The sequence below is a fragment of the Chinchilla lanigera genome, unplaced genomic scaffold (genome assembly GCF_000276665.1).
Source record: "Chinchilla lanigera isolate Chin_1 unplaced genomic scaffold, ChiLan1.0 scaffold00063, whole genome shotgun sequence".
Lineage (NCBI taxonomy): Eukaryota > Metazoa > Chordata > Mammalia > Rodentia > Chinchillidae > Chinchilla > Chinchilla lanigera.
In genome coordinates, this window is record NW_004955464.1 from 1,044,228 (window position 1) to 1,070,037 (window position 25,810).

The 25,810-nt window shown below is 50.0% G+C and overlaps 2 long non-coding RNA genes across 2 annotated transcripts in view; both read right to left on the reverse strand.

Moving 5' to 3' along the window:
* Positions 1-6: 6 nt before the first annotated feature.
* LOC106150091 overlaps positions 7-25,810 on the reverse strand; it is a 36,946-nt gene continuing 11,142 nt past the window's right edge. Inside the window, exons 2-3 of the long non-coding RNA XR_001236697.1 lie at positions 21,954-22,073; positions 7-2,676 (exon numbers count right to left, since the gene is read on the reverse strand). This is a non-coding gene — a long non-coding RNA (uncharacterized LOC106150091). The remainder of the gene's footprint in view (positions 2,677-21,953; positions 22,074-25,810) is intronic.
* Positions 15,006-17,010, reverse strand: LOC106150092. Its single transcript, XR_001236698.1, has 3 exons — positions 16,897-17,010; positions 16,336-16,396; positions 15,006-15,409 (listed from the first exon to the last, which is right to left on the reverse strand). It is a non-coding gene; the product is annotated as an uncharacterized LOC106150092 (long non-coding RNA).

Sequence of the window (25,810 nt, forward strand, 5' to 3'; positions counted from 1 at the left end):
TTCTTCCAGTGAGTTTGATTGGCCGCTTTATCAAAGATTAGCAGCACCCCACTTTATAGGGTGAGCCTGAGTGAAAGTGGGATCTTTCCAATGGGCTGTAAGCAATTTCAGAGTGGAACCTGGGTTCTGTGTTTAGGAAACACTCTACTAGACATTCTGTTTTCCCACCTGGACCCACTTCCTGCATTGACTATTTGCCCTAGGACACTGACAATGCGGAGGACACCACTGGACTTCCTGCTGCAGATCCCTACCAAGTCTGGCTGGTACAACCACCAGTGGATCAGAAACTGGGAACAAGGCCCTCCGCAGCTCCTCTGGAAGGCAGTTCTGGGTCTACTGCCCTCTTCTACTGAAGGCCATATCTGCTTTCATGACCCCATTCTGCTGGTTCCATGACTGTCCCCAGATCACCCTCAGGCCTTCGGGACAGTGGCAGCCCCTGGAGGAGGCTCCACATGATCCTCCACTACTTTCTCTAGGTCTCCCTCTAACTCTTTAGCTGCTCCCCACAAACCACCCGTCCAGCATTCTCAGTCTGTCACAAGAGAAACCTCCCATCCCCCGGGGCAAGCACACTCTGAGGTGCTTTCTGGACATGTCTCATGTAAGCATACCAAAGTTTCAGGTAACTATTAGTATTTTCATTTACAGGTTTAGAAATCATTCCTGAAGTTCAAACAGACAGCATGTCAAGACCACCTTCTTCCATTTGGGGTCCCCCCATTTAGAATCATGAACACACCCATGAGCACGGGTGCCATAAGCATCAATGAGCACAAGGGCGTTTGAAAATCACTGGCACGATTAAAATCTTCACTCCACTCCTGGACAGCTTGAGGCCTTAATTCCTTATGTGGAAATTTGGATAACAGTTGTTCGTTATACAATATCGTATTCACACAGCGCCTGGGATAAAACAGGTAGTTTATAAAGCAATAGACTCATCTTACTTATCACTCTGCTTAATGCTGGGAGGGATATGGAAAACTTTCATACCTCCCCTCATGAAGTTGTCTTTTCTTCTAAAAATCACTACTTCAAAATATACCTACAAACAAACACACAAGTCCTCATCGGTTAGGTTGAGCTGCTAGTACTCAAAGTTTCCGATTTAGGGTCTTCCTGTGTCTTTCACACAGCCATCTCAAAGCTTCCTTCCTGTTGCAGACCATACAGGTGAGAGGGATGTGCCAGGAGAGAGAAAGAAGGAAAAAGACACATGTTCTTATCTCTTCATCTTTTTAAATTTTCACAGAAATACAAAATATAGGCAGAATTCCTATTTGCTTTGATGAGCTTGGTGACAGTTACAGAAATGAAGTACTTTGTTCAAAGTCATACAAATAGTCCTACAGTAATCAGAAATTCAGCTCAGATCTTCTGGTTCCCATGGCACAGTGGACTTCCCAAGGCCCCAACAGTAGAGTCCAAGCCCCCATACCCACCGAGGCCAGCTTCGCTTCGCTGTGTGCTCATGTGTTCTCCTTTCTGGAGCTCAAACTTACTCAGTCAGAAGCAGGAACCATTCCAAGTCACATAAAAGAAGGTAGCTGCAAGCCTTTCCTGCCTGACTATGCCAGCTCTTCTGTTTGAGTTGTTTTTGGGGTAGGGGAATCCCCGCATGAGTGAAATTCCATAGCAGGCCCAATGGTAACCAAGCAGGGAGAAAGTGCAGACCACAGGTGGAAATGTTGAAAGATCCCCTTTCATCTCCGGCTGGCAGTCTGGGTCTGCACAGTCCTAGAACCCAAAGGCAGAGGCGGCCCACAAGGAGAAGCCCACATTTTTTGCATGCGTAGCTTCTTCTCCTTCCATTTTTTAAACATGTTTTTCTAATCAGGTCTTAGAATTGTATATAAACCCTGCTGGCATTGTTCCAGCCTCTGCAGGTAGAACTCTGCTCTGCAGTCCAGGGCCTGTAAGGATCTGAGTATCCAGATAAAGGGCTGTGGCCCAAGACATCCTGGGGAAAAGAGCTATAACAGAACAAAAGCCAGAGCTCTGCTCCAGTTCTCCCTCTCCAGGGCAACTCCCCCAGGCATGGCAGGGGAAAGTAGGACAGCGGCCTGGGCACCTCAGCGGCCACACTGAGCAAAACTGGCCTGGAAAGCCCTGTTTTCCATCATTCATTAACAAGTGACTTGGCCACCTCAGTCTCTCCAGCTGGGCCATGGGGCAGGCACACCTACCCCTCAGAGCAGCTGTGAGGATTCAGATAGTTCTCTGTCCCATGGTTCTGGGTCCGGAAGTGTCTTGTCTGGGTGAGGCAGGGTAGGCTGACAGGTGTGTGACCTCGCTGGACCACACAGCCTCTGGGCTGAAGAAGCCTTCATTCAACACGAGCACCCAGAGCAGCATCTCGTGTCGAGCCATGGGGCTTCAGCTTCCCAGACCCTGAAGTTCAACAGTGTGGGCTGCAAGAGTCCCACCAATCCCGTGGGGCCGCCACATTTCTCTACATCCCTGTACAGTGTGGCCTTGGAAGAAATAATTGCCAGAAGTAACAGAGAGGCAGAGAGGGAAGCCGGAGTTATCAGAGTGGGAACCTGCCCACTGAGAGGCTGGGTGAACCGACCTCATCAGAAGTCCCTTCTAGAAGGACTGCTAAACAGCAGAAGGACCACCAACAGCACACAGCAACCCGGCAGATAGAGAATCAGGGCCCCATGGGTCCTAGAAAAGAACAAAAAGCAGTTGATTCATTTAGTTAATATGAATTGTCTGAGCATCATCTACCTGCCAGGTGCTATACAAGATAAAGACATGGAGATATGGCTACAAGAATCCCAGATCTTTCAGATTTTGCATTTCTATTGGTCTGGAAAACCCCTTATTACTTGTGCCTCCTCAGGCATGTCATTCCACCTTGTGGAGCCTCAGCTTCCTCACCTGTAAAGTGGGAATAATCTCACCACCAGGGCTCAGTGGAAGGCATTCTTGGAGGGTATGCATTTCCTTGAAGATTAGTTGCACATTTATTTGGAAGAAAATGCCCAGGGTGAGGCAGAGAAGAAAAGGCTCACAGGTACCAGCAACAGGGTTCCTGGGAGCTGAGCAGTGCATGGAACCTCACAGCATGCAGGGAGCCCCAGGACGATCACATAGATCACAGGCTCTACTCAGTCCGCATGCCCAGCCGCAGTCCTCTTGACCCACCCTCTGTGGAAGGGAGTGTGGGCCCAGGCAGCAAGGGGAGCTAACTCTTCCCCTATCCAGTGCCTGGCGTGGGGAAGCTCTCCAACTGTGCTCTCCATGGAAGTTGGCAAATCAGGCCACTGCTCCCTGGGCCGGAAGCCCTATCCTCTGCTCATTTGCCCCGGATTCTGGAGGTTTTGGGAAAACTGAGAAGCAACCGAGGTGGGACCCAGCCCACATCAGATGGTCCTCTCATCCCTGCCACCCCACCAGGCTGAGTGAGAGGTGAGTGAGTGAGGCGGGGCATTGCCAGACTGTGCCCTGTTCCCGGGGGTGGGGAGTATTATTCAGTTTAACCCACAGCAGCAGCAGCATCAACCAAAGGTCAAGCAACCCGCAAACTTCCAGTGTATGGTCTGAAGTTGTGCAACGCACTAAGGAAAACCAGGGCCAAGGGTGACGGAAACCCTCTGGACACAGACGACCTGCCACTCCCCCTGCCCAGAGCCCAGGAGGCCCCTGCCCTCCGCATTTTCCTACCACCCCACAGCCCATTGACTTTTTTTCTGGGCCCCTTTAATTTGGAGGCTTTTGGGGCCATATCCTGCCATCAATTTGGGGGCTGACTTCAATGTGCATTCTGTGGAGGCGGGGAGGGGCAGGGCCCAGCCTTCCCCTAGCAGCCCTGATACAATAGGGTTTTCTACTGAGATCAATAGATTAATTGCCAGTGCTCTGTTAGGGGCCATAAGGAGACACATTGTTTCCCTGCAGTCGGCAGGGCAGCTGTCAGGGCTGGACTTGCCAAACTTCATTTTCGAAAAGTCAGGGAAAACAATTTTGTAAAAAGGGGTGGGGGTGGAGGGCTACGAGAGAGTAATTTTGCTCATCTCACTAAAGGTCAGTAACAATTATAGTGAAATGCAGAAGGCACGCTTGTGCTCTGACTGAGGGCCTGTCTGGAAAATTCCACCCAGAAACAATCTGCCGTCTCTCTCCCCACGCCCGGGCTCTCTCCACCCAGCCGGCCAGCCCCCTACCCTCTGCCCCAGCCTCCAAGGAGGCCGCTTTCTCCCCAGAAGCAGCCTCAGTGTGCAGGGGAGACCAGCCCACTCCTCTTCCGTGGGTCACTGAGGTGGGTGGGGAGGGCTTCTCCCCTCCTCTCCTCTAGCAGAACTGGTATGATCACAAGGAGTGAAAGTAGGGCAATCAGATTGTCAGAGCACCCAGTGTCATCTGAGAAACGGGACAATGATCTGGCCACCAGGGATGACTGGACAGACTTGATGCTGCAGTGCTCCCAGCAACAGCTCCACCCCAGGGTGCTGTGGATGCCAGGTAAGATGCAGGGAGCATCCAACCCTCAGCAGGAAGGCACAAGCATGAGCTCCCTCCCCACCCCACTGGTGAGCTGGAAACTGGAATGGCTTTTTGGGTTTCTCATGACATTAAAGATGCACAAGAAAACGTGGGATACTCTAGTTACTACTTGTTCATCTCCTGTCAAATGACATAAAATGCTATTCAAGGGAAATTAGGTAGTAGGAAAAAGAAAGCTACTTTAAAATTTTTTTTCTCTTTCTCTCTGCCCTCAAAAACAAACAAAAAATTGGCTTCCAGGCAGAACATCAAATGCTCCTCAAAGAATCAACAATATTTTTGATGATGGAAGTATGAATAATCAGACATATGGATTACATTTCCTTAAATTATGCAGTACCTACAAACGGGGAGGGGGGGTGTTGGTAAAAATGTTTTTCACATTTTATTAAAACCGCAAGGTCTGAGGAATACTTTTACAACTATCACACACACACACACACACACACACGCACACACACACAAGCGCGCGCGCGCACGTCCCTGCCCCAGTGGTAGGAGAAGAACACAGGGAGCTTTCCTTGCCCAGCTCCAGTTCCTCAGCACCAGCCTCGTCTGCACTCTAATGGGCCACTCACTGCCGGTCACAGACCTTGCGCAGTCACCCAGTTCCCTGCTGTCCCAGGGTGACCATTCATGCTGTGCAGAGATGCGGGGGACAGATGCAGTGAGACACGGACACACTTTGAAAACTGTCGGGTGGCTGTGAGGGCTGCAGGTGGTCCCAGGAAGCCATCCCTGCCTCTAGAGCAGCAGGGCCAGCAGCCAAAGACCCCAACACTCACCTCCAAGCTGCCATTCATCTGAGACCAGCTGTGTGTGCCTTGGCAGGTAAGCAGGCCACTCTGTGCCCATCTCTCTACAGAACGGGATGCTTCTGACAATGACAGAGGCTACATCCCACAGTGATAACAGGGACCGGAGCACTAAACACCTAGAATAGAGCTAATGTTTGTTTTAAAGGAGAGAGCACCGAGAGAGGAAGGAGGCCAGGAGGGAAGGTGGGAGTGAACAGTAAACGAGAGAAGGAGCATTCCGCCAGAGAGCTCCAAATGGTGCTGAAAAGTCACTCGCTAGTCCTTAGGGTCAAGTACAGTATTACCTTTTCAGGAAGTCTTTTAAAAAGCAAACACTCCTAGTATGCATGGCCACATTCAGATGTATTATGTATTTACTGAGCACGTAGTACATGCATGGCTGCATGTTATGTCATCTAATCCTTTGGAAAGTCTCTGACTTCTTGGGAGGTGGCATAGGGAAAAGTGACAAAGGAACAGAGAGCAAAAAGGGAAACTGAGGGAAAGAGGCAGGAGCAGCTCGCTGGCTGTGGCTCGATCCCTGGACAAACTGCACACGGTGAGGTCCACACAGTGGCTCTTTGTGACCTTGAATGAGCACTTGCCATCACTGAGCTGTCGCTTTGTAAGACAGGGACAATAACAATAAGCTTGCTGGGGTGGGGGAGGAAACAACAGGTGCCCAGCAGTGAGCTGCTCCTGTGCTCCACACCCACCCCAGCCTCCTGCAGCTTCCGAGCGCTGGTTGCGCGGAGTGAGGCGGCAGCGAGCGCCTCAGAAGGGGAAGCAACGGTGAGATAAAGGGCACTCTGTGGCGCCCCTGCCCCAGGAAGGCCTGTGAAGTGCATTTCCTCCCGTGGCGACACCCCAGGGCCTGGGCAGCAGTCACGGAGTGACTAACTCTTTTCTCACGGCTGGGAGCCAGGCTGGTGTGGACTTCGTTCAGTCGCTCAGCGCCAGAGCAGCATCATGCCCGATGCCAGTGCTTGGAGGAAGTGGGAGAGAAGTCAGCTTTGGCCCCAGCCAAGAAAGGAGGCAGAGAAAAAGCTGAGTGAGAAAGAGCAGCTACAAAGCCCACTTCCTGGAATCCAGCAGATGCCAGAGGAAGCATCAGAGAGTGAGTAATTCTGCCGCTCGGACTCTGAGGGCTGCAGCCCAGGTCTGTGCCAGCAGCGGCAGTGTAGGAGGGCTCCTGGACAGGATGGGGACAGCTCAGTGTGAGTCAGTGCTCCAAGGGTCTCTGCAGCCAACATCCACTCGGAGGGGCCTCCCACCAAGGATGATCATCCTGCAGATCCTCAGTGCCCTTCAGTGAAAGTGATGTGGCATGAGATGACAGGACAGTGCTGTGGTCCAAGCAGCAGACTGTGCAAAAGCATGACACAGTCAGTCAAGCATCAGGTACCAAGTCTGAGCTCAAAGCCCCACTGCTGAACTTCCACAATGAAAATGACGACAGCCACATGCACTGTGAATTCTTGGGTCCCAGCCTGTGCTAAGAGGGAGCTGGATCCAAAGGCCTCATGTGTGGCTATTAAGCAAATGACCTCTGAGGGGATAGCGATGAGCCACTTCCCCTCTGCAAGATTGGGATGATGTCTGACTACAACATGAGTTACTTTGAGAACCACAACAAAGCACTGCCCCGGAATTTTGTGTCCAGGAGATGTAGTTTAAGTCCCAGCCTTTGATTCACTGTGTGACCTTGGGCAAATTTCTTAAGCTCTCTGGGCTTCAGTTTCTTCTTAGGATTGGAAAGAACCAATCTAAAAGGGTTGTAACAAAGACTGCATGAGATAAACAATAAACCTGCCCCCTTATTGGGAAGCCAAAGAAATTAATACACATCTTCTATTGTTGTGAAGAGCAAATGACATTTTTAAACGCCCTAAAAAGTGTTTCACCCTCAGCAGGTCCTCAGTAGCTTGTGGTTATTATTCTTATTATTTTCATCAAATGTGCTACATAGAAAGTATTGGTAAATGTTAAGGTGCTGTAATCGATAAAATGTGCAATTTATTAGACTTACACAAGGCTTTAGATATGGCAATTAATATTTAATATAACTGCCATCTTCTCATAGTCTGCACCCTTGGCCTGGAGTCAGGGAGAGCTTGCCTGCTGATGCTGAGTTAGCCTTCCCAGTACGAGTCATCTGGGCCTTTCCAGCCTCCAACCCGTGGGCCGAAGGGTCAGGAAGGAGGTGAAGTACTTGGTGGGAGCCCCTCTCCCATGAAATCTGAGCCACCTGGAAGACCTGGTTCCTGGCTTTCTGCTGAGTGTGGTGGCTCAGTGTGACCCACAGCTACCTGCAGTTCACCAAAACCTCCACCTGGCTGAGGAGTGGGTGGGGATGGGCTGTCCTGGTGCTACCAGGCTCTAGAGCCTGCATCTCTGCTCTCACTATCAGCCACCTCCTTGGGCCTCTGTCTTCCCACCTAAACACTGGATTTGCAACTCCCACAGGGCCATCGTGAAGTAGTGAGGATGGTGCCTGGGCCATAGCAGTCACTGCCTCCTGTGAGCTCAGCTGTCACCATCACTGCTGCTAGACACCAGCAACTCCATCCCAGACCCGCACCCGGCCAGTCCGCATAGCAGCAGAAGCTGGATCAGAGCGATCTCCCCAGCCAGGGAATGAAGAGCCCTCCCATGCCCAGATGTGTTCAAAGCACTGGCCAGTGGCCATGCGGTATCAGTCCATCCCACTCCTCAACCAGGGTGGGAGGTGAGTGTCCTCCCAAAGGAGGAAGGGTGGTTCACTGGGGTCCCTGAGCTGCAAAGCTGCCAGTCTAAGAACCAGGCGTGCAGCCTAGCCAGCCCCCATGCATGAATGCTTTAATCACACCATGGCAACCCTCAGGGAGAACCAGTGAGAGAGGTCTGTCCTGGGACATAGGGTGCAAGTTCCTCCTTCTAGCATGTGGACACTTGGAGAGGAAGGCTTTCTTCCCTCCTCTCTCCTGATGTCGGCAACCCTGAGGGTCACTTTTGAGCCCTCCTGGTGGATAGAAGAGTCACAAAGCCACCCCTCGAAACCCAGCAGGCTCTGGCTTTGCTTGATTCCTGTGGACCCCCCACCCATGTTTATGACAACCACAAAGTCAAATATGCTTTGAAAAGCCTTGTGAAGTTCAAATTCCTCACCTTGGAAGTGGCCAGGAACCAATGCCTGTTTCCCAACCCACTTCAATCATGGATGAATGAATTCAACCCAAGATTTGAGAAGGTAGCTAAGAATGACCAACCCTCACCACAAGTTCACTCATCCACTCTGTAAATGCACCCTGAGTCCTCCTCTCCCTCAGGACCTGTGCTGAGTGTTGGCGATATAGAGTCACTGGCATAAGGAGGGCTCCATCTGACAAAAGCACAGGAAAGGTACAGAGGGTAGGAATGGCCATTTCACAGAGGTGGCCACAGGGGGCCACTGAGCTCACAGGCATCTGATCCTGAGCGGAGGTGGTGTCCCATGGCACAGAGAGGAAAGTGGGGAATATTGCAACCTGTATGGTGGGAACAGCATGCAGGAGGGCACAGGCATGAGGGAGGTAAATAGAGTTGTGCATAGCTTGGAGAATAAAAGAAAATGCCCCCCCCCTCCCCTGGCCAGTATACTTCGGTTTGTTAGTTACCCAGGTAATAGTTCCTGTTCCAGTTCTGGTTGCTCCTGTCTCTTAGAAACAGCTGGTCACTCTGATGCACATTGTAAGAACCAATCCCCAATTGGCAAGCCATTCTGCCTCTGTACTTCCTGCTTGCTTATCTCATATAAGCCCTAGACCACCAGCGATCAGGGCCTGATATTCTGGGAATGACCCTGATCATCACCCATTGATATAAATAAATCTGCCTCCAAATCCTGGGTGCTGCTTTGATGTTTCCTCTTGCTGTTGCAGGAGCACAAAGTGAGATTCACAGGCAGCTGAGCAGTGAGTGAGACAGAGATGGTGAGTCTTCAGGCAAAGCAGGACCTGAAAATTCCCTTAACCAGGGGAGTGGTGAGATTGGACGCTGCACATTTTATTCATGCCATTTCCTGATTTGACCCTTTCCATGGTTTATCTTCATAGTCACGGTCTTTACCATCCAAGGGCTTTCCCCATCCCAGGAGATCTGAGGACAATGATCATTAAAATAACGATAACCTTAGCTTGTAATTGTATTGAAATTTCCTCCACCTAACTGCAAAGTTCTAGAAGACCCAGTAGCTTATTTACTAATGCTTTCTCAGCACCAAGGACAACGCCAACACACAGCAGGTCTTCCTGATACACATGCAGCAGGTGACTTGATGAACATTTGTTTCTGCTGCTCAGTTTGCCAAGTGCTTTCATACTCATTTACATCTCAAGACTCCTGTCAGGTAGGGACTCCCTGCTTGCCCATGACCCATTTCACAGGCGGGAAAACCAGGCCAGAGTAGAGACTTCCCATGGCGACACAGAGACATGCAAGGCAGCAGTGGGGGCAACCGCTGATTCCTGTGGAATTTGGCAAACGCCGTCCTCACAAGCCTCAGTGGCCCAGAAGGCATAAGGACTTGGTCTGGAGACCATGAGCAGGCCTGGCCTCCCTTCCCCCACGCATCTGTGTCCTGGGACTTCACCCGAGCAGTAGTGGGTATCGTCATTGGGCACTCACTGTCAGCCGTGTGCTGAGCATCGCGCCTGCATGCCTCAGCCTTCACAGAGAAATGGGAGTGAAGCCTGGGTCCCAGGCCTGCTCACCAGATGAGAAAACAGACTGGAGGTGCTCCTGCAATGTGCGCACTTTCCCAGAGTCAGCAGACAAGGAGCTAGGACTGAGATCCAGGACCGTGTGACTCCAAAACGTTCTTCTTCCAAATGCAGGGCCACGCGTGGTAACTCGCATTTCAGAGGATTGTCTGTGAGCCCTGAAATGAAAGGGAGCTTTCCTCCAGCACCACTCCACTTCCACTCCACAGCACTGGTGGGAAATTTCCCCAGGAGCTGGAGAAGGGAGTGGTCTGCTCTGGCCAGATAAGCAGGAAATAGTGGCAGAGCACAGGCCTGGATGTGAGGCATTTGGCAATCATGTAAATCTGCTCCTCCTACACTGTGTGCCTCTGGAAGCCAGCTACCCTCTCTGGGCTTCAGGTTCTGGCTGTGTAAGGAAGGGGCCAAAATTAATAAGTTCCAAAGTCATTTCCAACCTCGGTCTCTATGACTCATCTGGACTTTTTTTTGAAGTCTCGTCCAGGCTTTTCTGGAAGATCTTGCTTATGTATTATTTTACAAGACTAGCCTAGCCCACGTTTTACCAGGCTCGGATTTCTCCCCTAGGGAATCCTAAGAGGTTTCTAATTGATGACCAAGCCTATTTTAAAATTCAAAGAGGAGAGTGATTGTTTTTCTGCCCTGCACACAAAAAAAACAGGCTGTAGTAAAAGTAATCGAAAGCCAGCTCCTATGTTAGAGAGCAGCAGTGTGGAGGCCTCTGAGGGTCAGCCGCGTGTGGCACAGTCACAGAGACTCCTCCCTCAGCCTCAGTTACCCTCTGTCCAGTGGGGAGTTTCACAGGACCTGTCTCGCCTAATTAATGACACTGTTTTTTAGATGAAAAGAGAATGGATGAGGAAGCATGGGATAAATACAAAGGAGATAAGATGATCGTGAGGATTGTACTGGCTGGGGTTCTCCGGAGACAGAAGAGCGGGACATACACACAAAGAGAGATTAATTTATTACATAGATGATTCCTTATTGGCTCAAATGTACACGGGCGCCTGGAAGGCCCAAGCTCTGTAGACAAGCAATGAGCTGAACACATCACGGTTGCACCCAGCCAAGGCCAAAGGCCCAAAAAGTAGGATAGCAAATGGTACAGCTGCAACCCAAAGGCTGGCAGACCAGAGACCCAGGAAGTGCCATTGCTCTGGTTTCAGCCTAAAACCTGCCAGGCAAGGATGCCTTCTCATGGAGGCTTTCTCTTCTAGTCAGGACTTCAGCGGATTGACAGGGCCAACCACACAGGGAAGGCTGCTTCACTCCTCTACCAAGGTATATAATCCCATCCCAAAACACCCACACAAAATGCTTGAAACAGTGTTGGACAAAATGTCTGGGTGCCCTGTGGCTTGTCCAGCTGCCACATACGTTGACCCACCACGGTGAATACACCGTGAATTCCGGGGAGCTAAATGTTCATCCACCCCCACCCTGTGTTTCCAGGGCTCACTTGAGCATGCAGCAGGGGCTTAATGCATCTTCAATGAATGAATGAGCAGAAGGAAAACTGGACCAGCAGGGAAAGGAATTCTGTACACAATGATTGCCACTGATGTTTTCATCATTTATCCAGTCAACTCAAGCAATTGAATACTTCGTTCAACTTCATAAGGTAGGCATTATTCTCACTTTTCTAGATAAGGAATCAGAGGTTCAGAGACTGTAAGCATTCCACGTGTAAGTACAGAAATTTTTTGTTCAATTTTATTCTTGCCCCTTGCAGAGTATTGAGTGGGGTACCTCAAAAGCTAAGTATACCCAGAACCCTACTTAGAAGAGGCTCTTGGAAGCTTTAGTGAAGAATCTCAAACTGAGATAGCTCAGATCCAAGTGGGTCCTAAATCCAGTGACTAATGTCCTTATAAGAAGAGGGCAGGGGGACAGACACATGGAGGAGAGAGGCAGATGAGGCAGACAGAGAATTCAAGGTGAGGTTGTGCAAGCCAGGGACCACCAGAAGTTAGGAGGAGGCGGGGCGCAGAGATTCTCCCCTATACCTCCAGAAGGGACCAGCCCTGCCCGCATCTGACAACAGTCTTCCGGTGTCCAGACAATGGGGCAACAAGTGTCTGTCATTTAAAGCTGTTCAGTGTGTGGTATTTATGGAGGCTGTCGCATTTATAGCCCTGTTCCATGGTAAGCCCAGGCATGCAGGCACTACGTTCTACTCCTTCACAGCTGCGCATCTGGTGTCTAGCCGGGCCAGTTCCAAACAGTGCTCACCAGGTATTTATGAAGTCCTGAAAGTGTGGCCCAGCTTCCAGATGCCTGCAGCCACGTCAGGCTTCGGTGTGGAGTAAGCATGCGGGCCCTGCTGCCACTCTGTACCAAATTGTGTTCGGTGGCTTTGTACACAGGGGCTGTCTGTGCAGCTGCGGGAGCAAGTGTCTGAGGGTGTCCTCGACCACTTAGAATATGGGCCTGGGTCCTCCCCTGGGAGGCTTTGGGGAGGCACCATCTCCACCACCGTGAGGGTCCTTGGTGTACGCAGCAGGGGTCAGTGGGCTGCCTTGCCCTGTCCTCACTCCTTGGGGCCCTGCGTGGGGTCTCTCTCCACAGTGCACCTGAAGATTCTCCCCATTTCTTGTTCAAGACCTCGCCTGGCCTGAACTCCACACACATCAGCAACATCAGGAAAGGAGAAACAATTACATATGCAGAGTGATCAAAACATACATGAATTCAGAAATAAGAAAGTTTGTAACAGTAAAAATTGTTGCCATTAATCCCCCTCACAATACTCCCCCTCACTTCAAATACCCTATTCCCATTGTTCTTGGCAATGTATCTTTTACTCTAATAAGAATTTTTAAAATTTAAACATTCAGTGTATTTTTCAATCACCTCTGCCCTTTCTAACAGCAAAACTGGGTTGGAATCCTTAGCGATACCACTTATGTGCGAAGTTACTTAATCCTTTAAGCAACAGTTTTCTCTTCTACCAGCTACCATAATAAGACTTAAAGCTTGAAAAAAGGGCAAAACAACAGAATGTGTCTGAAAGTACACAGGGTGGTGACTATTACACATTAGGTGCTCAAAATGCCACTTTACCTGCCTTCTTGCTCTTTTCCAAAAAGATAACAGACATTTGCACTTTTCCATCTCATTCATTAGATGATAAAGTCCCTAACACAGAGCTGGAGCCAGTAAGTGCTTAATTAATGGCACTTGCTGTTTTTCACTCAGGAACAATTCTAGCATCTGTGGTCATTTGTGATGGGAGGCTGCGCTATGAGATAAGAGCAACAGCCATCTCTTCAGTCTTTAAATGAGAAATAGAAGTTCAGAGGGGCCAAGAAAGATGCCTGAGGCCACACAGGGAGGAAGCTTAGTTAGGTCTTCACTCCCCACCTGCAGTGCATCCATCAAAGGGCTTGCCAAGCCTCAGCGGCTGGTGAGAACGGCCCCGAGACCCACATCCTCAGTACCTAAGGCACCCAGGGCAACATTGGCCGTTTGGGAGGTCCCAGGGACACTCTGAGCCCGCCTCACCCAGCAATGCGGGCAGATGCCAATTACAAGGCAGGCAGTTAGAAAGCAGTTCCTTTCCAAATCAAAGGCATTCTTCTGCTGCACTCTAACACTCATATCCTAAAAATTGTTATTTAACGTGCTCTCCACATCCGAATGTGACTCACTCTCTGAGACAGAATCTGGGCGGTGACCGGCCGGTGGCCAGCAACAGGAGAGGGCTTGGTGGTGGTGCTGAAGATCCCTGGCCTCGGGTTGGAGGCCACAGGCAGGCTGTGGCAGCCCCAGGGCCGGGGCCTCACAGGGACCCTGACCTTGACCTTGGGCACAGATTCTGTTTCTGATTCAGTGTGGCAAATTTCTAAATCCGAGCCGCAGGATGGCATTTTCTCGTAGTAGAAAAAAGAGCAAGGGGCCAGGAGGTTCCAACTGATTCCAAAGTAGAACCAGCTGTTGGAATGCCGCTGCGCTGATTAGGAAAGTTCATTTCCAGGTCGTGGTTTCCAGGCGAAAGAGCCCCCACTTGCCCCTCACTCTATCAATCCTGTACAAGGAGTCTTTGAAAATTGAAATTGCCACATTCATTCATCCAGAGCTAAATATCAGACCGCAGGAAGGGGTCCAGAAGCAGGGGCTTCCATCTCTTGGGCACCTACTGGCTATTTGTTAAGCGCTTACTGTGAGTCCCAGGCTGTGTGTTTTAAATACGAATTACTTCAGTGAAGCCCCCAACAGTCCTACACTGTGTTCTATTCCCCTCTTTCACAAACGAAGAAACTGAGGCCCAGTAGCGAATTAAGAGAAGCAGAATTCAAATGCAGGCTTCTCTGAACCCTGTGCTCTCTGCCTCCCCCACCGTCAGAAGGGCTTATTTAATTAAAGCGTCCAACTTTTTCAATTTTTGGTCGAATTTTATCATATTGTGGAAAACTGGGAGCTTGTCTCAAACTCAGCCCCAGGTCTAGGGCACTTTTCTGAGACTCTTTGGAATATCATCCTTCAAAGGCCCCTGTAAAATGCACTTGCAATTTGAAACTTGCCATGAAGTGACAAACGACCATTAATTTAAGCCAGTGTTGATTTTGTAAACTATTAAGGATGAAATGAGTGTGCTGTTTACTAAGTTAAAGGCACATGGAGTTCATGGCTTTTAAATTGCTGTGAAAGGGCTTACTAGAATTTTCCTTCCTATAAAGTCAAAATGAGTAGTACTTCTAACAATGTAAACATTCTTAAACAGAGGTCCACTTGGGCTCGCAGACATCCTCTGGCAGTGTGGAGTTTGACACATGTGGCAGAGTGTAAGGGCCAGTTGCAAATCTCGTCCCTGGCCCACAGATGCTAAGAAAGTACCTAATGAACCTGGGTGAGAATGGGGCATGCTCCAGGGGTTTCTGCTAAGGTCAGGCATGTTAATTTGCATGAATACATGACAAGAGTGTTCTTATGTTCATGTAATCATTTATTCACTTGTAAATGTTAATTAAATGCCTCTGTGCACCCTGCACTGTGGCAGGTGCTGGGACCCACAAGGACTCTCTAGAACCTCCAAGTCTAGAGAGAAGGGGAGGCAAGAAATGCTGCCTGGAGGTCACCCTCATGCCACAGGATCCTAATCTGGGCTAGTAGAGGAGACTGGGACACCTCCTGCAGAAGTTATCTGAGCTGATAAACAAGGAGGCCGGGCTCCCCGAAGGGAAACGAACAGCATTTGAGGTGCAGGCCTTACAGAGTCTGAAGGAGGGACCCCATGTTGCTCCCTGCAAACAGCACCACACAGTTTGGAGGCACATCTGCTTGGACAGAGGGGTCCGGAGAGATTTGCTGAAGACATGGAGCAGAAGTGGAGAGTTCAGACAGAGCTGGAAGCTAGGGAGACAGGAGGGAAGTCAAGTAAAGACAGAAGTCATGCTCATGGATCACGTTAAAGGAAGAGCCCATACAGAAGGAAACCAAGCATGCACAGCGCCGTGTCCCCACCCTGGCCAGTGTTCACAGAGCGCTCCCAACATCCCCGGCCCTCTAGGGAGGCAGATCCACAGACACAGTGTGTTTCTACACATTTTATAATCAGGACTGAACACCTCTGCTCCAGACTGCCTTTTCAAGGATGTTTATATGAAAGGGAAGTCAGGGCTGGTAGTACACACCAGTAATCCCAGCACTCGGGAAGCTGGGGCAGGAAGATTGTAGTGGGTTTGGGAGCAGTCTGGGCTACATAGTGAGTTCAAGGCAAGCCTGAATTAGCTAGTGAGACCCTGTCTCAAAAACCAAAAACCAAAAAGGCAAGAATGAGAACAGAGGGAGAGTCCGTCTCCCTCTAGCACAGAGGGCTGTTTGCTTGCAGCCCCCTTGAGCACAGGGCTCCTCTCAGCACTAGTCAGGGTTCTCCAGATGCACAGAATGGGGATCTGCTGTATCAGTTCATGTGCTCAGAGGCAGAGAAGTCCCTCTGGAGCCATGTGCAAGCTGAACAGCCTGGGAAATCAGTAGGCTCTCATCCCAGAGCAAGACGCCTTTGAACAGAGAAGCCAGTGAGGTACACCTTCTCCCAGGCTGGGACCCCTGCACCCTGTGGAACTGCTGCTGCAGTCCACATGCAAGGGCTGATGTCCGTGGACCGCAGCAGCAGCTCCCCTTGAGAAGGCTGGGACTTCTTCTTTGTTCCATCTGGTCTCCCAGATTCCTCAGGGAGGATGTCCACATTCAGGGCAGGTCTTTCCCACTTAGTGCAGGAACCTACATGCCCGTCTTCTCTGGAAAAGGCCTCAGAAACACACCCAGAAGCAATTTACCAGCTCTCCAGGCATCTGTGGTGGTGTTTTGTATGACTACAGCCGCAGAGCTGAGATCAACCTACGAAGAGAACAGGTTTATTTTGGCCCATGCTCCACCACTGGGTGGACCCACTGCTTTCAGGATGTGGTGTGGATGCAGATGGCAATGCAGGGAGTGTGGTGGAGCAAGGTCTCTCACCTCATAGCCAGGACACAAAAGAAGAGCAAAGGAGACCCACGGAGCCTCACAAGATCATCATTAAGGTCTCCACCTCATGATGAAAAGTCCCCCCACCTCTCCAAGGCTCACCAGTCCCCACTGGCACCAACCTGAGCACCAAACCTCAGACATATGGGCCTGTAGGGACTATCCAGCTCTGAACACTGCCCAGTTAACTTGGGTATGAATGAAACCAAAATACTCTCCACATGCAGCCCACCAATAGCAGGTATCCTCTGGTCCTAGTCACTCCACCCCATAGGAGCTGAGGCTCAGGGCTACTCTGGCTATGCCTGGTGATGGGTGTGAACTCTTGTTCTCCCACCCAGCAGTTGTGACCAACCGACTGGCAGGCTCACCTTGGTTGGTTAAGTGCTCTAAGATCTCAGCTGCCTCAAAGTCCTGAAAACCATGCTCCAAATGCTTTTCCAGGATGAACTCAATAGCCCTCTCAAAAATCCTGATACAGAAATGTTTACCATCCTTATTGGGGCATGAGAAAGAAAATAAAAGAGGGCAAAAAATAAATTGGTGTGAGATCATAAGGCTTCTTGTGTCAGAGGAGTCTGAGCTTTACGCATTCAGTACTCATCAAAGCATTCTGGACAGGAGAGAGTATAGGAAAACAATATTTTCAAACAGCTCCTCTGGCCGTAGTCTGTTAAATGGTTTGGGCTGGGAGGAAATCCTGTTAGGAAACAGGCAAGCAAATATTAGAAGGCAGAACGCAGAGTCCAGACAGGTTTGAAGGATGGGCTAACTGTACCCACAGTGGAATTTCACAAGCCTAAATGTCAAGCCCTGGACGAGGCCCCGCTGCACCAATGGCTCCAGGAACGGTGGGAGACGTGACTTAGCAGGGCTGTCTACACAGGGAAGCCGAAGGCAGCCGGTGACTCAGCACGGGGCGCCTGCCAAAAGGGCCAGGGGTCTCATCACTGACAAGGCCAGAGTCAGAGCCTGGGGCAACTGTCCAGCTCCACCAGACTCCCCCAGGTCAGCCTATGTGCAGCGGCCCCACAGGCCCCACCTCTGGATGGGGCCATCTGATGTTTACTGAATGCTGATAGCTACCAGGCAAGGCTGCCACAGCTCTGATTCAACCCTCCCCTGGGGTGTGAGCCCCTGGGGTGTGACGGCCCTCCCTTCTACAGATAAGGAAACAGAGCTTGGGGAAACTAGCCTAAGGGCTCCAGCTAGAAAGTGCCAAGCACTGGAGCCAGACCCAGGTCCAGTGTAGTCCTGAGCAGCAGGGCCCTTTGCACCAGGCCAGCTCTACTTCCTGAAAGACAGCATCAAAATGGACCGACTTCAAAGAAAATACGCAAACAAGACAGGGTAGCCAGACCCCAGGCAATAGTCTGGGGATGCAAGGGCTCACAGATGAGGAACTGAGCCAAGCAAGCAACACACATACTGTCCCCATCATGAGGCCACCCCACAGGAGCTGTGTCCGTGCTTGTGCATGGGACAGCAGGTTGAGGGAAGTGTCTCTCTGTCTCTGCCTGGGAAACCCTGGGCACCCCCGAGACCGAGCCCATGCACCCCACTGGCTGTGTGGGCCTCCTTCTCCCCAGGGAGCCCAATTTCCTTCCACCTGCCCTCTCTCTCAAGGTGGAGGCTTCAAGGCCCCCTGGGAGAGCCTGAAGGGCACAGCCTATTTCAACACCCTCAGACCCACAGCTGCCTGGCCCAGAGGGTGGGTGCTGGATGAAGTCAGCCAGGATCCCCAGGGAAATAAGAAAATAAGCTGCAACCCTTGGGACCCAGGGGCTGTGAAACGGATCCAGGATCACTGATCTGATCTCCAAGGAGGCTGGGAAAGCAAGGAGCAGAGAAAGGGCTGCATCAGACACGGCTGGCCCTGGGCAACAGCAGTGCTGGGAGGGCACAGCTACTTCCAGGTGCCAGGCAGCCACCTCCAGCAGCAGTCAGGGCTGGAGCACTGGGAAGATGAAGGAACAATCCCTGCTCAACAGCTCCCCGTCCTGCTCCTCACTGGAGTCAGTCCAGGTGAAAAACGAACAGATGCCCAGGCAGGGACTAGGGTTTCTTCCATGCCCAGGGCCAAGGTCCCAGGGACAAAACCCCTTCCCTGCTCACTGCATGCCCACCCTGAGGGCAAAAGGCAGGGGGAGAAAGGAAAGGAAAGAAAAGAAACAGACAAATCAGACCTTAGACTTTGGCTAAGCCCCTCCTCTGTGCCTGACTTTGAGAGATAAGTGCCCATATAAATACTAAGGAGAACCTTGCTGTGTGTGGCTGGCTGGAAGGAGAGCCGAGCCAGAAGAAAGCCCCACTCCGCTCCCTGTGGAGTGGTAGAATGTTGCCTGAATGCCTTCTCTCCTTGAGGCTTCTGCTTCCTAAGGATAAGGGTGCCAAATGAGCCACCCTCGGTGAGCTGATATGAGATTAAACAGGATAGTATGATGGATGGGAAGTGCTCAGCCAATAGACTGGCAGGTTGCAGATACTCTTTTCTCCCTTCCCTCGCTAGAGCAGGAATGGGGAGGAGGAGGCCCAGGACCTGGAATCAAGCAGGGAACAGCTTGAGCTGGCGCTACCTGCTCCATCCTGTGAACTCTAGGCTCCCTGGAGTGATGGCTGTGAATATACTTGGCAAACTGCAAAGTGTTCTACAAGGTAAGGGATTGTAATTATTGCCATTAGTCCTGTCATTCAGAACACAAAACTTCACACCCAGTGTGATTTCTCCAAACACCAGAGCTAGCTGGAAGTGCCTAACAGTGGTGACAAACCTATACAGTGCATGCTGCAGTGGGCTCCTTGTTAGCACTGGAAGCTCTAGAAGGCTCACCATCACCATAGGATCTGGCAGGCATTCAGAGTTGCAGATTCAACAGGAGAAGGCAGCAGCGAGCCCTTGCTGGGGTGCTGGGAGAGGTTTCTTTCCCAGGGAAGAGTTGGCCCCCTGGGAAGGGCTTAGGTAGGCTGGCTCAGCCCTCTAGGAAGAATCTGGGGCTCCCTCCAGATCCCACCATCACTCTGTTTCCCTCTCTCAAAGCACACTCCTCCAAATGGTAACTTGATTTACCCACAGTCCATGCTAGAGTTGGGGGCCATGTTAGCCCCCTTCCCCACTGCCTACCCCACAGCACAGGAGGAAAGCATGCCGAGTGAAGCCTGAAAACAAACTGGAAGTCTGATTTGAACTGAAGCAAAATCCTGGGCCACAGAAGACGGAAGGCTCCTGGACCCACAGGGCACTTTAGGGAGCGAACACAACACCAGGGCTGGGCCTGTGGGTCTGTTAGTGCCAAGTCCAAGCTAAGCAGTCTGGACCAGGCTGGCCCTCTGCAAGGCAGACAAGTGCCATCTCAGGGATAAGTTCGTGCCCCCTTCACAGGGGCTTTGGCTCTGCCACCTGGTCCCTGTTGTGCTGTCTGCCTCCAGGGCAATCGGAACCCGCACCTGGAGCCTCTAATTAAACTAATTAAGCATGGCTGAGCTCTCCTGAAAGAGGGAAATCACCCTGCAATAACTTCCCAGCTCCCAAGGCTCCCTGCATTTCTAAGGTTTGCTCTTAAAGGGGACAAAAAATGATAGGATGGAGTTGGAGTTGGACACCGACCTCTTGTAAAATCACAAGCCCACCTGACCAGAGATGGGGAGATGCAGTGTGTGTTCACCATGGGTTTGCACTGGAGTATTTCTCCAGGTGACCTGCCTGCCTCCTTGCTGATGTGTCCCCTTGTCCTATACAGCAGGACACGCAGAACCTCTCTCACTTCCTCCAGCATGCTTCCCCCCCCCAGGACGGTGGTACATGCCAGCCCTCTCCCTCAAAGGTCTTCCTCCCACTGTGGTATATCCCCAAGCATGTCAGTGCCTCCTTCGGTCTCTGTCATATGCTGCCAGGTGCTCCAGACCCCCTTGTGCAGCACAGATACTTGTTCCATTTCCATCCCCTGCTGCACTGAAGGTTCATCTACCAGCCAGGTCACTTCGCTATACTCTTCACACTGACTTCAGCAAAGGAAGCAGATGCCTTCTTCACATGCCAGCCAGCCAAGCTTACCTGAGCAAGGACTGGTGAGAATTCCCAGTCAAGGCGAAGGCTTCATCACACCCCAGGATAGCCTGCATCCCTGGAGCTGGAGCACTGCTGAGGAACCTGAAGCCCACAGAAGTCTCACGTATCTGTTCTCACTTACATTCAGTTGTTGTGACCCCAAGCAGGAATAACCATGTCTGTGCTTTCTCCTCTGCTGAGACCACATGGGCCAGTAATGATACCCATCCAGAGCCACGGTGGTTGACCAGGGCACACACACAATCCAGCCAGGCCAGACAAGGCTTCCATGGGACTTGTCTACCTCAAACTGCAGGAAGAAACTTGTTTTCTATCTGACCACAAAATATAGAAGTGAAGGTCAGGGGGCTGGGGATTTAGCTCAGCGGCAAAGCGCCTGCCTGGCAAGCGCAAGGTCGTGAGTTCGGTTCCCGGTACCGGAGGAAAAAAAAAAAAAAAAAGAAGTGAAGGTCAGGACTGTACATATATCACTTTTCTATATATATACTTTTCTTTTTTTTTTTTTTTTTTGGTTTTTCTCCGGTACCGGGAACCTAACTCACGACCTTGTGCTTGCCAGGCAGGCGCTTTGCCGCTGAGCTAAATCCCCAGCCCCTATACTTTTCTATATATACTGTATACTTTTCTAAATTTCCTGAATTTAAAGGACCTTACAAGGTTGGGAGATAATCCTGGAGCTCTGGTATCATGTGGCTCAGAGGATGCCCGTGAAGATGAGCACTGCATGAGATTGACAGGCTGTAAGGCAGTGGCCCAAGATGAGCACAGGGGCTGGCAGGCCAGAGGCCAAGACTGGCTCTGTATGCAGCTGACTCCATCCTTGCTTTCCTCATGACTCTGAGCACATAAAATCCCCTTTCTGGCTTGAGCTACACTGTGTTTAGGTTTCTCTTTCTTTAACCTACTAACCACCGATGTTACATATTATATTTTACCTACACCCACTTTGCCCCACAAAAGATTTTAAATTAATATCCCTCATGGATCTTACATTCTTGGAGCTAAGATCTATTACTACACCCAGGATAATCTCTCAGGATACTTTTCTGAGAGTTAGATAGACCAAATATAATGCATCAGTTTTGGAGACAATGTAACTAAGGCCTAGGAAGTACAGGGACTTGGGTCACACAGCTAAGGTACAGCACAGCCTAGACTGGAATCTCTGTCCTTACATTCATCTCTGTCCTGTTAAAAAGCCAGGGCCACAAATACTAAGAGAGTAGTTTGGCTAGCAGAGGTTATCCGATTCCCTGGACTTCCTCCTAGAGGTAACTATGCCCTTCTAAGAAGCACACCTTCCTAGTATCGTATGTTCATTTTTCCAATGCCTTAACAAATTTTTGAGATCCATCTACTTACAAGGAGGCTCACGGTTCTGAGGTTTCAGTCCATGATTCCTTGGGCCCACTGTGTTGAGTCAGGACAGCACAGAACATTCAGGCAAGAGCACAGGGTAGGGCAGCTCCTACTTCCTGCCACCTGGGAAGCAAAAAGAAAGAAAGAGGATGGCCCAGGATCCGAATGTCCCCTTCAAGGCACCCCCTGATGTCCTAACTTCTTCCACTAGGCCCCGTTTCCAAGGGGTTCCACCACTTGTAATAGCACCACAGGCTGGGGACCAAGTTGCAGCAGGAAGAGGACACCCAAGACCCAAACCACAGCACCCTGCAGTGAAAGTTAGAGCCCATCATGGAGTTGAGGGCTTTGTTCAGGTCCAAATATGTTTAATGTTAAGGAGATGCAGGGCAGGGTGCTCTGGGTCCCAGGAAGGAATGTTAGGTGCACTTGCGGAGAAAGGCTCCACTACCACTGAGAGAGGGAGGAGGCTGTGAGAGTTTTCACTTTATCAGCTGAGATGAAGAGGGAGATGGGGAGTCAGAAACAAGCTCTGTAAAGCCAGGTAGAACCAAGTTCAAATGTGGCTTGGACCAGCTATGAATTAGCATCTTGGGCAAGTTACTGAGTCTTTTATTCTGCTTCTTCAGTATAAGATGAAGATAATAACACAGTCTTTGAAAATATGTGCATGGACTGTGCATATATAAAAGCACTCAACAGTGTTTGCTTGGCACATGGCAGTTGCTCCATAAATCCTTCTTCCCCCTTACTTCTCTTTCCCTCGCTCTGTGTCCTCTGTGATGGGGATCCAGCAGGAAACACCTGCACAGCCCAAGGCAAGTTAGTGCACAATGCTCTGTGACTCAGCAGGGGACCCGTCCCCAGCTGGCCCCAGGTGCCCTGCCCCTCACCCTTCTCTCGTGCGTCCACATCACCCAGTTCTTTGTGCTTCTTTGGCCAGTTCTCAGCCTCCCAACTCCACCTGCCTCTCAGCACATCCCCAAATGGAAATGCCGCCCTGGACAGTGTCTTCCACCTAGGTTTGCCTGAAAAAGCCCAGTAGCAACTCTTCTGCAGCAGACATTATCTCTTCCAGCAGACAAGAGAGGCGGAAGCAGAAAGGAGGGGGGGGTTCTCCAGGATGGAAAAAAGAAGAGAGGAAATACAATAGACTTATTGTTTCAAGGACTTTACCCAAGAAAGATATTAACAGCCACAGGAAAAGGCCAGCTTCCACCCCGCATCGTATTTACCAGTCACTACACCAGAGCTCTCTATTTTTGCCATTTTTTCCACCTACACTTCTTTCTCCTACGGTTAAAATACTACATAGCCTTCAGGCCTCAGCTCAAATGCTTTTGGACATACATAAATTAATGCATGTATTTGGCTAATATAGTTGAGTTCTTGCTCTGTGCTGAGACACTGCCGGGAATGCAATGGTAAGAACGCCCAACCGCTAAGGCAGAGGAGGGCCTTCCCCGGGGCTCCATAGGACATACACATGTCCTCTTGTTCGGTTCCCATAGCTGTTGTTGCTGCTACTACCAGAACTGTTTTTAGTCTTTCTTCTTCTTTCTTGTTTTTTAAGCCTGTAAATCAGCGTAACCAAGATATCTCAAGTTTGTCAGGACTTCCCTGGTTTTAGCACCAAAACTATCATGTCTCGAGACACTGCCTACTCCCAGGAGAATCAGGACAGCAGCTCACCCCACGAAGATGTCAGTGTTAGGACTGAAACAAAAATATTCTGTGAATAAACTCACTGAAGACTCAATTATTTATTCCATACCTAATTCTTTTCTAAATTGGTACATGTTTATAGTACAAAATGATTCCATTCATCAGGGGAAATTGAAACATGTACATGACATTTTTTATCCCCTTCCTCTCTGCTCCCCGCTACTCCCTGAACCCCTGAATCCCTCCATATATTTATCTTATGCATAACACCTAACTCTTACACGGTCATAGAGGTTGCCTCTACCTGCTGTTCTATGTCTCCCACTCTCCTGTGAGCCCTCTGGAGTAGAGACCCATGTCTTTTTCAACTTTGTATTGCTAGGCCACAGCACAGTATCTGCCCATAAGAGTAACTTAATTTTATGCAAACCTCTATGCTGAAATTCAGAAACACTGTGAATATGCACAAGTACGCACAAAGTGATTTTTGAGTATGTGTTTCCCCAATCTTTGAACAGAGATCTTGTGTGTGACTAACTTGGAGAGGTCAGCAAGAAATAAAATCCACTGACACCCATCTCCCTCTTACCTCCCCCTAGCTGTCCAGCACAAGGTATCACTCACCAGCTGTGGCAGCTTCAAGGACAAAACTTGCACACATGCAGGTACCAAGGTCTGTGACCCTAGTGAAGTCCTCAGATATTCCTATGTCCCAAAGACCTTCTGTTAGCAGAGCAGAAGTAGAAATCTCCGTAGCTTTACCCACCGGTTGTGCTTCTTCTATCTAGAGACAGAGTCTGCAAACCCAGTTCCTATGACTGGTAGTCCTTCAAGTATCAGAAGCATGTTCATGCCCTCCATCTTACACCAGGCACACAGCTGGGGCTGTCACAGTCATCCTAGCCGTGTCCCCAGCTGCTGTCAGAGGACTTCAGGATCTGGGCTAGTATCCTCTGAATTTGTCCTATTTCATCTCCCTCACTGAGTGCCTGAGACTTAGCAGTTCTCAGATTGCTCTAGAGCACAGGACATTTACTCCCACCCTGTCCCTATTTTAGTAGGGACCGCAATATTGCAGCTTCAAATCTCAAAGGCCTTTTCCTTTCTGAGTTGAAGGCCATCAAATCAAGCACCTGGCCCACTTCTTGCACAGGATAAATTATTGCCAGCAGGATGTATATACAATTCACTAAGTGAGTGACATGGGAGAGACTATTAAAACCACAGTCACAGGAAATAAAGACATGGCACTGGGTTGAACAGTGTCTCTCCAAAAGCTGGGTCTGCCTGGAACATTAGAATGTGGTGTCATTGGAAATAGTCATTGCTGCTGTAATTCAATAGGATGGGTTTCCACTGTGTTAGGGTGGCTCTAACCCAATGACCAGAGTCCTTGCAAGTGGAGAAGTTGGAGGAGACATGTGCAGCGAGAAGACAGCATGGTGACGCACAGGAAATACCATGCAAAGACAGATGCAGAGACTGGCCATGAACCGCAGAAGGCCAAGAATTGCTAGCTGTCATTGCTGAGATAAAATACCCCATATATCCAAAGTTAAAGGAGGAAAGGTTTATTTAGCTCACAGTTAGTAGGGGTTTCAGTCCATAATCAGCAGGCTCCAAGGCAGGCAGGCATGGCAGAGGAGCATCACAGGAAGAAACAGTTCATGGCAGGCAGGAGGCAGCAAAGCAACCAGTAAAGACAGCAGTCTCTCTCTGTCCCTTATATTCTATCCAGGCTACACGCCCTTAGGGTGGGTAGCACTCACATCTAGATAGGCCTTCCCAGTATCCACACCCAAAAACGCAAACTAATTTAGTAATCACACATCCTCAATCCCCGCATCACACTATAAAAGAAAAATTAAAATTTTAAATAAAGTCCTGCCAAGAACACCTGCTGGAACCAAGTGCATGTGTCTGGCAGGCCTAGTAACAAAAACACTTCTTTTATGTAAACCCCTGTTTTTGCTGCCTTCATGTAACTGATGGCCTTACAATGTAATTTAAGATGTAACAGGACATTTCTTCTTTTGTATAACTGATAGCCTTATGACGTAAGCTGAAAAGTTTAGACTCCCCTAAACATGTGTCAACTCATGATGACACACAACTCTCCAATCATATGTGCCAAATTTGCTTTCATACCTCCCCTCTTACTTTCCCCTTTAAAAACCATGAATCCCCGCCAGGAA